Raw genomic sequence first — 13,184 nt, 5'->3', positions numbered from 1 at the left:
TTTTATTTCTATAGAAAATTTCGTCAAAATTTTATTTCTATAGAAAATTTTGTCAAAATTTCATTTCTATAAGAAATTGTTGTCAAAACATAATTTTTTAGAAAATGTCAAAATGTTATTTCTACAGAAAATGTTGTTAAAATTTAGTTTCTATAGAATATGTTCTAAAAATTTTGTCACACTTTCATTTCTGTACACAGAAAAAAAATTCACGAAAATTTTTCCAATTAAAATCTTAATTGAGTTTTAAAAAATATTCAATTAAAAATTTAATTGATTCAACAAATTTTTTAATTGAAATAAAAATCAATCACACAAATTAATAGTATCAATTAAATATTTAATTGGATCAATTAATTTTTTAATTGACTGTCAATTAATTTTTTAATTGATACTATCAATTCTGTGATTGAAGACATTTCAATTAAAAAATTAATTGGATCAATTAATTTCGTGATTGAATCGGAAAAATTTTTTTTGTGTGTAAACATTTTAGCTGAACTAAAATTTTATATCTATAGGAAATTTGACCAAATTTTTTGTTATAAAATTTTTAGCCAAAATTTTATTTATATAAAAATTTTTGCCAGATAATTATTCCGATAGAAAATTTTGCTAGTTTTGTAAAATTGTTAGCCAAAATTTTATTTCCGTAAAAATTTTCTCAAAATTATATTTCTTCGAAAATTTTGTCAAAATTTTATTTCTATAGAAAATTTTGTCAAAATATTATTTCTATAGAAAGTGTTGCTTAAATTTAGTTTCTATTTTTATACCCTCCACCATAGGATGGGGGTATACTAACTTTGTCATTCCATTTGTAACACATCGAAATATTGCTCTAAGACCCCATAAAGTATATATATTCTGGGTCGTGGTGAAATTCTGAGTCGATCTGAGCATGTTCGTCCATCCGTCCATCCGTCCGTCCGTCCGTCTGTTCACAGAAAAAAATATCACCAAAATATTTCCAATTAAATAGTTAATTGATGTTGAAATTTTTTTCAATTAATAAATTAATTGGTACAATTAACTTTTTAATCAAGATAGAAACATTAAGTTAATTAAGTCAATGATTGAAAATTTTAAAATTTTTAATTAAAAAGTTAATTGATACAATTAACTTTTAATCAAATTCGGAAGATTAAGTCAGTTAAAAAAGTGATGAACATTTTTTTACATTTTTAATTAAATTTTTTTTTTTAAATAATAAATTTTTAATCCAAATAAAAATTCTAAGCCAATTCAGAATGTAATTGAAAACTGTTACCTTTTTTAATTAATAAATTAATTGAGTTTTGCAATCAACATCAATTAAATTTTTAATTGAATCAATTAAAAAATTAATTGAAATTTGGTAATGAAATCAATTAATTTTTTAAATGCCCAATTAAAACTGTGATTGATACTATCATTTTCGTGATTGAAGACATTTCAATTAAAAAATTAATTGGATCAATTAATTTCGTGATTGAATCAGAAAATTTTTTTTTTGTGTGTTGAAATCGCGCTAACTTCCGAACGAAACAACTATCGACTTGAAACTTGGCACAAGTAGCTGTTATTGATGTAGGTCGAATGGTATTGCAAATGGGCCATATCGGTCCACTTTTACATATAGCCCCCATATAAACGGACCCCCAAATTTGGCTTGCGATTGCTCTAAGAGAAGCAAATTTCATCCGATCCGGCTGAAATTTTGTACATGGTGTAAGCATGTGATCTCTAACAACCATGCAAAAATTGGTCCATATCGGTCCATTTTTACGTATAGCCCCCATATAAACGGACCCCCAAATTTGGCTTGCGATTGCTCTGAGAGAAGCAAATTTCATCCGATCCGGCTGAAATTGGATCAATTAAATTTGGTTTCTATTTTTATATTTTTATTTATTTTGTCAAAATTTTCTATAGAATTTTTTTTTAAATTTTATTTTTACAGAAAATAATGTCAAAATGTGGTCAAAGTTTTATTTCTTAGACGATTTTGTTAAACTTTTTTTTTCTATAAAAAATTTAGCCAAAATTTTATTTCTATAAAAATTTTTGCCCAAAAATTATTTCTGTAGTAAATTTTACCAATTTTTTTTTTTATAAAAATTTTAGCCAAAATTTTATTTTTGTGGAAAATTTAGTTAAAAATTTTATTTCAATCGAAAATTTTGTCAACATTTCAGTTTTATAGAAAATTTATTAAGTGTCTCGTAGTTGGAGAGGAATATTTAGCACATTCTACTAAAACATCATGAATTCTACCAATCTACCAAACAGTAAAAAATCTATCATTGTTGGTGGAATTCTACCAACGGTAGCAACCGTGGTCACATACAGTATTGCACCAATTCCTGTAGAGCAAGTTGTGTTTTTCGTTCAGTGTAATTCACTACAATTGGTTCATTTCGGAAAAACTGCAGGTATACAGAATACAAGACGAATTTATCTCACAATCATGAAAAACAAAACTGAAATTTCAACATTAACAGTATCTAATTTGAGTCAAAAGAAAACAATGGACAGCAAATAATCTTACAAAGAAACATAACGCAGCCAGGGAAATGTAATGGTGGTCATTCCATTGTGGTTATGGTTTGAGGTGGTAGTGATATTCATACTACTAGTTTTGGGCAATTTAAAAAAAAATATGTTCGTTTTTGTTTTTGTCTCATTTTTGCAATCGAATCGGAGTTTAGAACTCGTGGTTTGATTTCTATGGCCAACATGGCACAAGTGGGCACACTTGCTCATATATATGAGGGTTATGGTTAGAATCTTCATTGTTCACCAAATCCAAACTGTGTGACGAGGAGGGAGAATTCTTTACATAACGATTTGGAGTGCAAAAGGAATCAAAAATTCCTTCTATCTATTGGTAATAATCTTTATGATGCAACAATACCTAATGCTTTATTTAGTTCTACTCTGATTGGATGCAGGGTCAATCGCCTTGTTGTGATGCAGGGTGGCCCTCCTGCTTTGCAGTTCATTCGGTGTTGGGAAATCTTTGTGCAACTGTGCTTTTTTGATAAGCATAAGTGTTACTTATTATTATGTGGTTGTTTGGAGAAAATCGAGAACGAATGGTGAAGGTAATGCATGAGGCATACAGGTAGATCTCGATGAATACGACATAAGGATAATGAAATTGTAGAAGATTAAAAAAATCTTCTTCTGATTAAGTTATTGATCGATTTAATAGAAAAGGTATCGAAATATTAATGTGATCATATAACAATACTGTGACGGTAAAAGTCGGCTGGACTTAATTTTTATAGCCAGAGATATTCAATCCACATGAATTGCAGAATTGAGTTCCAATTTATTATATTTTATATGCATATTACTATTTAAACGAGATTGAATTTATGATTGGAATCTCATGTAGTTTAATTTTTTAGGATTTTATCGAATTAGAAATGCATTTTACTTAATGCAAAATTAATTTATAATCCATCTGAAAATTGAATTTAACGAAAACATGGGAACGCCATCTATTGGACAGCAAATGTAAATACATACAGTGTCACAGGACGGTCCTCGTGGCGCTTACCTATCGAAGGCATTAAACAATGAAAACTTTGTCAAAATTTTATTTCTAAAGAAAATTTTGTCAAATTTTCTATACAATAATTTTTTCCAAAAAAAAAAGTTAAATTTGGCGTTAGTTTAACTACGGATTTTTTTTTTGTGTGTAGAAAATTTTGTCAACATTTTATTTCTATAGACAATTTTGTCAAAATGTTATTTCGTAGATATTTTGTCAAAATTTTATTTTTATAGAAAAGTTGTCAAAATTTTATTTTGATAGAAAATTTTGTCAAAATTTTATTTTTATAGAAAAATTTGTCAAAAATTTGTTTCCATAAAAAATTTTGTCAAAATGTTAAAGGGTGGTTAAAGATTCAAGGGCCGATGTTGATTTTGAATAAAACACAAACTATTTAGGAAATTATTGTAATTTTATTTTATTAGGATATATTGGTATTACTCAATTACGTATGGCACAAAATATCGGCCAAATGGGCGCCGCGACCTCGGTGACACACCTTCAACCGATCGTCCAAATTTTTGGATGACGCTAAGGCATAATGGAGGTTCTATACCGATAATGTGCCGAATTATCTCATCCTTTAGCTCTTGAATTGTTGCTGGCTTATCGATGTACATCTTTTCTTTCAAATAACCCCAAAGAAAAAACTCCAACGGTGTCAAATCACATGATCTTGGCGGCCAATTGAAATCGCCATTACGTGAGATAACACGGCCATTGAATTTGTTGCACAAAAGAGCCATCGTTTCGTTAGCTGTGTGGTAAGTGGCAACGTCCTGCTGAAACCACATATCGTCCACATCCATATCTTTCAATTCGGGCCATAAAAAGTTCGTTATCATCTCACGATAGCGAACACCATTCACAGTAACTGGCTGACCGCCTTCTTTTTGGAAAAAATACGGCCCGGCCCCGCCAGCCCATAAACCGCACCAAACAGTCACACTTTGTGGGTGCATTGGTTTTTCGACAATCACTCTTGGATTCTCATTCGCCCAAATGCGGCAATTCTGTTTATTGACGAATCCACTGAGGTGAAAATGTGCCTCATCACTGCAGATGAAGGTGCACGATATGCATTTGATTTGAACGTCCATTTTCATAATAAGACTGGATAACTTTAACACGTTGTTGGATTATGTTTATCTCCATGGTTCAAATTGAGTAAGTCTGAAATAGAACAAGTATATACAGCAGTAAGTTCGGCCGGGCCGAATCTTACATACCCACCACCATGAACCAAATATTAGGGGTTCTTTTGAAATTTCAGGAGGGCTTGAGGGCTTGAGGACACTTCCCGAAGATAAATTTAAAGATTTCACCTATGAGGACTATATAAGATTCTGGATTTATAAGAACCATTTTTGTTTGAGTTTTAGAGGAATCATCAACATCTCTTGTGAGTGTGCAAGAAAATTATAAAATAATGTCTTGATTTGAAATCTTAAATCTGTAGAAGTAAAATCTGGAAATTTTACATTGAGTTTCAAGCAATTTTCATGATCAGTGCGCCTTCTACACCCTCAAGAAGTGAAGTCGGTCTATATGGAGGCATTACCAAATGGGCCGATAAAAACTTAATCCGATACACGTTTTTGTGAGCCTAAAATACCAGAATATTTACAATTTCAGGCAAATCAGATAAAAACTACGGTTTCTAGAAACCCAAGGAGTTAAATCGGGAGATCGTTCTTATGGGGGCTATACTAAAATATGGACCGATACTCACCGTTTTCGGCACACCTCTTTATGACCCGAAAATACCTCTAGATTTCCAATTTCAGGCAAATAGGATAAAAACTTCGGATTCTAGAAGCCCAAGAAGTAAAATCGGGAAATCGGTCTATATGGGGGCTACACCAAAATATGGACCGATACTCACCATTTTCGGCACACCTCTTTATGGTTCTATAATACCTCTAGATTTCCAATTTCAGACAAATTGGGTAAAAACTACGGATTATATAAGCCCAAGACCCCAAATCGGGAGATCGCTCTATATGGGGGCTATACCAAAATATGGACGGATACTCACAATTTTTGGCACACGTATTTGTGGTCCTACAATACCTCTAGATTTCCAATTTCAGGTAAATTGAATAAAAACTTCTATAAGCCCAAGAAGTAAAATCGGGAGATCGGTCTATATGGGGACTATACCAAAACATAGACCGATACTCACCATTTTTGGCACACCTCTTTATGGTCATAAAATATCTCAAGATTTCAAATTTCGGGTAAATTGAATAAAAACTGCGGTTTCTATAAGCCCAAGAAGTAAAATCGGGAGATCGGTCTATATGGGGACTATACCAAAACATGGACCGATACTCACCATTTTTGGCACACCTCTTTATGGTCATAAAATACCTCTAGATTTCAAATTTTAGGCAAATTGGATAAAAACTACGATTTCTATAAGCCCAAGACCCCAAATCGGGAGGTCGGTTTATATGGGGACTATATCAAAACCTGGACCGATATAGCCCATCTTCGAACTTGACCTGCCTGCAGACAAAAGACGAGTTTGTGCAAAATTTCAGCACGATTGCTTCATTATTGAAGACTGTAGCGTGATTACAACAGACAGACAGACAGACAGACGGACAGACGGACATCGTTATATCGTCTTAGAATTTCTCCCTGATCAAGAATATATATACTTTATATAGTCGGAAATCGATATTTCGATGTGTTACAAACGGAATGACAAACTTATTATACCCCCGTCACCATTCGATGGTGGTGGGTATAAAAATGTCAAATAAAATTCGGAAAAAAATTGGAGCAACATCGGCCCTTACAATTTAACCACCCTTTATTTCATAGAAAATTTTGTGAATATTTTATTTTTATAGAAAATTTTGTCAAAATTTTATTTTTATAGAAAAGTTTGTCAAAATTTTAGTTTTATAGAAAACTTTATCAAAATTTTATTTCTATAGAAAATTTGGTCAAAATTTTATTTCTATAGAATTTTTTGTCAATTTTTTTTTTCTATAGAAATTTAGGTCAAAATTTTATTTCTATAGAAAAATTTGTCAAAATTTTATTTCTATAGAAAATTTTGGCAAAATTTTATTTCTATAGAAAAATTTGTCAAAATTTTATTTCTATAGAAAATTTTGTCAAAATTTTACTTCTATAGAAAATTTTGCCAAATTTTTATTTCTGTAGGAAATTTTGTGAAAATTTTACTTCTATAGAAAATTTTGCCAAATTTTTATTTCTGTAGAAAATTTTGTCAACATGCTATTTCATAGAAACTTTTATTTCTATAAAAAAATTTATTTCTATAAATATTTTAGCAACAATTTTATTTATACAGAAAATTATGTCAAAAATTTAGTTCTATAGAAAATTTTGTGAAATATTTATTTCTACAGAAAATTTTGTCAAAATGTTATTTCTACAGAAAATGATGTCAAAACTTTATTTCTATAAAAATTTTTGTCCAAATTTGTTTCTGTAGAAATTTTGGTCAAATTTTTATTTCTGTAGAAAATTTTGTCAAAATTGTATTTCTATAAATATTTTAGCCACAATTTTATTTCTACAGAAAATGGTGTCAAAATTTTATTTCTATAAAAATTTTTGTCAAAATTTTATTTCTATAGAAATTTTTGTTCCAATTTTTTTCTGTAGGAATTTTGGTAAAATTTTTATTTCTGTAGAAAATTTTGTCAAAATTTTATTTATAGGAAATTTTGGCAAAATTTTATTTCTATATAAAATTTTGTCAAAATATTATTTCTTAGAAAATTATGTAAAAATTTATGTCCATAGAGAATTTTGTAAAAAGTTATTTCTATAAAATATTTTTTCAAAATTGTATTTCTATAAATATTTTAGCAACAATTTTATTTGTGCAGAAAATTATGTCAAAATTTTATTTCTATAGAAAATTTTGTCAAAATTTTTTTTTATAGAAAATTTTTGTCAAAATTTTATTTTAATAGAAAATTTTGTCAAAATTTTATTTCTATAGAAATTTTTGTGCAAATTTTTTTCTGTAGAAAATTTTGTCAAAATATTATTTCATAGAATATTATGGTAAAATTTATTTCCGTAGAGAATTTTGTAAAAATTTATTTCTATAAAATATTTTGTCAAAATTGTATTCCTATAAATAATTTAACCACAATTTTATTTCTACAGAAAATGATGTCAAAATTTTATTTCTATAGAAAATTTTGTCAAAATTTTATTTTTATAGAAAATTTTGTCAAAATTTTATTTTAATAGAAAACTTTGTCAAAATTTTATATTTATTGAAAAATTTGTCAAAAATTTTTTCCATAAAAAATTTTGTCAAAATGTTATTTCATAGAAAATTTTGTCAATATTTTATTTTTATAGAAAATTTTGTCAATATTTTATTTTTATAGAAAATTTTGTCAAAATTTTATTTTTATAGAAAAGTGTGGCAAAATTTTATTTCTCTAGAAAATTTTGTCAAAATGTTATTTCATAGAAAATTATTTCAAAATTGATTTCCGTAGAGAATTTTGTAAAAATTTATTTCTATAAAATATGTTGTCAAACTTGTATTTCTGTAAATATTTTAGCCACAATTTTATTTCTATAGAAAATTTTGTCAAAATTTTATTTCTATAGAAAATTTTGTCAAAATTTTATTTTTATAGAAATGTTTGTTCAATTTTTTTTTCTGGAGAAATTTTGGTGAAATTTTTATATCTGTAGAAAATTTTGACAAAATTTTATTTCTATAGAAAATTGTGTCAAAATGTTATTTCATAGAAAATTATTTCAAATTTTTTTTCCGTAGAGAATTTTGTAAAAATTTATTTCTATCAAATATTTTGTGAAAATTGTATTTCTGTTAATATTTTAGCCACAATTTTATTTCTATAAAAATTTTGCCAAAATTTTATTTCTATAGAAATTTTTGTGCAAATTTTTTTCAGTAGAAATTTTGGTCAAATTTTTATTTCTGTAGAAAATTTTGTCAAAATTTTGGTTATAGGAAATTTTGGCAAAATTTTATTTCTATAGAAAATTTTGTCAAAATATTATTTCATAGTAAATTATGTCAAAATTTATGTCCATAGAGAATTTTGTAAAAAGTTATTTCTATAAAATATTTTGTCAAAATTTTATTTCTATAAATATTTTAGCCACAATTTTATTTGTACAGAAAATTATGTCAACATTTTATTTCTGTAGAAAATGTTGTCAAAATTTTATTTATATAGAAAATTTTTTCAAAATGTTATTTCATAGAAAATTATGTCAAAATTTATTTCCGTAGAGAATTTTGTAAAAATTTATTTCTATAAAATATTTTGTCGAAATTGTATTTCTGTAAATATTTTATTTCTATAGAAAATATTGTCAAAATTTTATGTCTATAGAAAATTGTGTCAAAATTTTATTTCTATAGAAATTTTTGTCAAAATTTTTCTATAGAAATTTTGGTCAAAATTTTATTTCTGTAGAAAATTTTTTCAAAATTTTATTTCTATAGAAAATCTTGTCAAAATTGTATTTGTTTAGGAATATTACTTTTATAGACAATTTTGTCAAATTTTTATTTCTGTAGAATAGTTTGTCTAAATTTTATTTATAGAAAATTTTGGGAAAATTTTATTTCTATAGAAAATTTTGTCAGAATTTGATTTCAATTAAAAAATTTTGACAAGGGAGACCCGATAGGGAGCTTAGCTCTCCCAGTGGAGTCATAGAGGAGTTAAACTCTCGTTGGAGGTATAGAGGAGTTAAGCTCCCAGTAGGGCATCAAGAGAAGTTATACTCACCGCGGTTGATATAAAAGTGGAACACAAGCATTTGTTTGCCAATGGTCTTCCAAGAAATGAGGAAAATCAACTGGCGGATCACTCTTCATGATCATTTCAGGACAATACCAGCTCTCACTCATGGGTTCAAGTAAATGCTTCGTGGTACACTCAAAACATTGATTTGATGGTTCATCCGGCGCATAAGCCTAACATAGCACCGAATGTCTTCACCTGTCCCAGGATAGATGAAAACAAGTCGTCACAATACGTTCATCGTTAAAATTATCTACTGCCAGACCTAAATCCTAGTAATGGTAGGTGAAATATGAAGATCTCATTTAACTTCGTTCAATATCCACATTCAGCGACAGCGCTCTGTAAGCATGTGGCACATGTGGTTTGTTATTTCTTAACCGTAACCATAAAACTTCCAACTATTTGACCACTATTGTTCTGTCTATGGCATTTGTTGGCTTGCTATTATTTCTATTTTTGATCTTGGCATTGTTATGAAAGATTATAGGCTTAAATGTGTTTTTATGTGGTCGGCAATCATTTTCATTGGTCCTCACTCCCCGGTATCCATTTCAATAGCAAGTCAACAATTTGTGGTCTGCAATGGTGCCCTTGGTGTTCACATATTTTATTTGGCACATAAAAAGATTTGCTTTTAATACTGCCAGCCGTGGTATATTTTGCGGTTTTTTGAAGTTGTTCTATTGTAAGGTTCTCGAATGACTAATAAAGTTGTAAATATCTTTCCGCTAATGTTTGAAGTAGGCGATAGGCAAAGTCCAACTTCAGGAAACGGTTACTTTCGAAACCATATTCATCATATTTGAAGCGATCTAGGAAGTAGGGAATCAAAAATTGTTCATATTTCAAAGAATAACTAACGAATTTATAATGAAGTTTGGGGAAAAATGGCCCGAACTTTTGCCTTATACATTCAGTATTTGCATAAAATGAAGTATACTCCGAAATGCGAAAACGAGAGAAACTTCTGGAAATTCACCGCCCTACCGGCCACTGTGCCTGCGTATGGGTATGAGATATATAGAAGAGTTGAGCTACCGTGGGTGATATAGAGGTGATATGGGCTCTATACCTGTAGGGTATTGAGAGGAGTAAAGAATGGTTTAACTTCTAGTGGTGTACAGAGGAGTTAAGCTCCCAGTGGGAATATAGATGAGTTTGGTTGTAGCACTAGAAACATAAATGAGTGTTTTGATCTCTAGAGCAAATGTTCAAAAATATGTGAACCGCGGCACGCGCTAGGGAGGTGTTCTATCGCCTCGTCGTTGGTTCTGGTTTCCCTAGAAAATGATGATGTGGCTCTTGCAGTCAGGGGTAAAGACCCAACCACAATTAGGGATATTATACGGAGAGTCCTCCGGATGACGATAATGATTTTGATGCTTTTGTGCACATATAGTGAGTACTATAGAAAATTAAATGTGGCTAACTTTGAGTCAGATCGGTTTATAAATAAGGGACCTATGGCAAAATTTGGGAAAATTGCACGATACCTATATATGGGAACTATATCTAAATCTGACCCGATTTCGATGAAATTTGGCACAGTTAAAGGGTGGACCATCGGATTACTTTGTGGCAATTTTGACGCCGATCGATTTGTAAATGAACGAAATCTGAACCCATTTGTCGAAATCGGGCGATACATATAAAGGGTGATTTGTTAAGAGCTTGATAACTTTTTTTTTTTAAAAAAAACGCCTAAAATTTGCAAAATCTCATCGGTTCTTTATTTGAAACGTTAGATTGGTCCATGACATTTACTTTTTGAAGATAATTTCATTTAAATGTTGACCGCGGCTGCGTCTTAGGTGGTCCATTCGGAAAGTCCAATTTTGGGCAACTTTTTCGAGCATTTCGGCCGGAATAGCCCGAATTTCTTCGGAAATGTTGTCTTCCAAAGCTGGAATAGTTGCTGGCTTATTTCTGTAGACTTTAGACTTGACGTAGCCCCACAAAAAATAGTCTAAAGGCGTCAAATCGCATGATCTTGGTGGCCAACTTACCGGTCCATTTCTTGAGATGAATTGTTCTCCGAAGTTTTCCCTCAAAATGGCCATAGAATCGCGAGCTGTGTGGCATGTAGCGCCATCTTGTTGAAACCACATGTCAACCAAGTTCAGTTCTTCCATTTTTGGCAACAAAAAGTTTGTTAGCATCGAACGATAGCGATCGCCATTCACCGTAACGTTGCGTCCAACAGCATCTTTGAAAAAATACGGTCCAATGATTCCACCAGCGTACAAACCACACCAAACAGTGCATTTTTCGGGATGCATGGGCAGTTCTTGAACGGCTTCTGGTTGCTCTTCACTCCAAATGCGGCAATTTTGCTTATTTACATACGTAGCCATTCAACCAGAAATGAGCCTCATCGCTGAACAAAATTTGTCGATAAAAAAGCGGATTTTCTGCCAACTTTTCTAGGGCCCATTCACTGAAAATTCGACGTTGTGGCTCGATAGTAAGTCTATTCATGATGAAATGTCAAAGCATACTGAGCATCTTTCTCTTTGACACCATGTCTGAAATCCCACGTGATCTGTCAAATACTAATGCATGAAAATCCTAACCTCAAAAGAATCACCCTTTATATGGGAGCTATATCTAAATTTGATCCGATTTCTTCCAAATCCAATAGCGTTTGTCCTTGTGCCCAAAAAACACTCTGTACCAAATTTCATCAAAATCAGTTAATAATTGCGACCGGAATCCTGCGAACAACAAATACAAAGACAGACTAACAGACGGACGGACGGACACCAAGCGCTAGATCGACTCAGGAGGTGATTCTGAGTTGATCGGTATATATTTTATAGGCTCTAAAATCAATATTTGTGGTAGGCACATTTTTTGGCAGATCATAGTTTTTATTCCCTAACCACTATGTGGTTCAAGGTATAAAAACGGTAGCCTCTTTCAAAATCTCTCATTCCCAACAATGAGGCGAAGAACACACATACCACGTATGCCACTCGAGCAAAAAATAATATACCAAAATTTGAAGAAAATTTTACCAAAACAACTACCAAATAAAAAAATTTTGTTTTGACAAAATTTTGGTTGTTATTAAAAATGTTTCTTTAAAAGAGTGTTTCATTATTTTAGAAGTTTATTTATTATTTTTTGATCACTACTAATAGCGACAATTTATTTGCGTTTATACATATCTCTTGTCAAAATTTTATTTCTATACAAAAATTTGTCAAAATTTTATTTCTATCGTAAATTTTGTAAAAATTTTATTTCTGTAGAAAATGTTGGAAAAATTTTATTTCTATAGAAAATTTTGTCAAAATTTTATTTTTATCGTAAATTTTGTAAAAATTTTATTTCTATAGAAAATTTTGTCAAAATTTTATTTCTATAGAAAATTCAACATCAAAATTTGATCAACATTTTATTTCTATAGAAAATTTTTTCAAAATTTTATTTCTATAGAAAATTTTGTCAAAATTTTATTTCTATAAAAAATTTTGTCAAAATTTTATTTCTATAGAAAATTTAGTCAAAATTTTATTTCTATCGTAAAATTTGTCAAAATTTTATTTCTGTAGAAAATCTTGGCAAAATTTTATTTCTATAGAAACTTTTGTCAAAATTTTATTTCTATAGAAAATTGTGGCAATATTTTATTTCTATAGAAAATTTTGTCAAAATTTTATTTCTATAGAAAATTTTGTCAAAATTTTATTTCTATAGAAAATTTTATTTCTATAGAAAATTTTGTCAAAATTTTATTTCTATATAAAGTTTAGTCAAAATTGTATTGCTATAGGAAATTTTGTCAAAATTTTATTTTTTTTAGAAAATTTTGTTAAAATTTTATTTCTATAGAAAAT

The sequence above is a fragment of the Haematobia irritans genome, chromosome 4 (genome assembly GCF_050003625.1).
Source record: "Haematobia irritans isolate KBUSLIRL chromosome 4, ASM5000362v1, whole genome shotgun sequence".
Taxonomy (NCBI): domain Eukaryota; kingdom Metazoa; phylum Arthropoda; class Insecta; order Diptera; family Muscidae; genus Haematobia; species Haematobia irritans.
Note: the sequence above shows the minus strand (reverse complement) of the source record.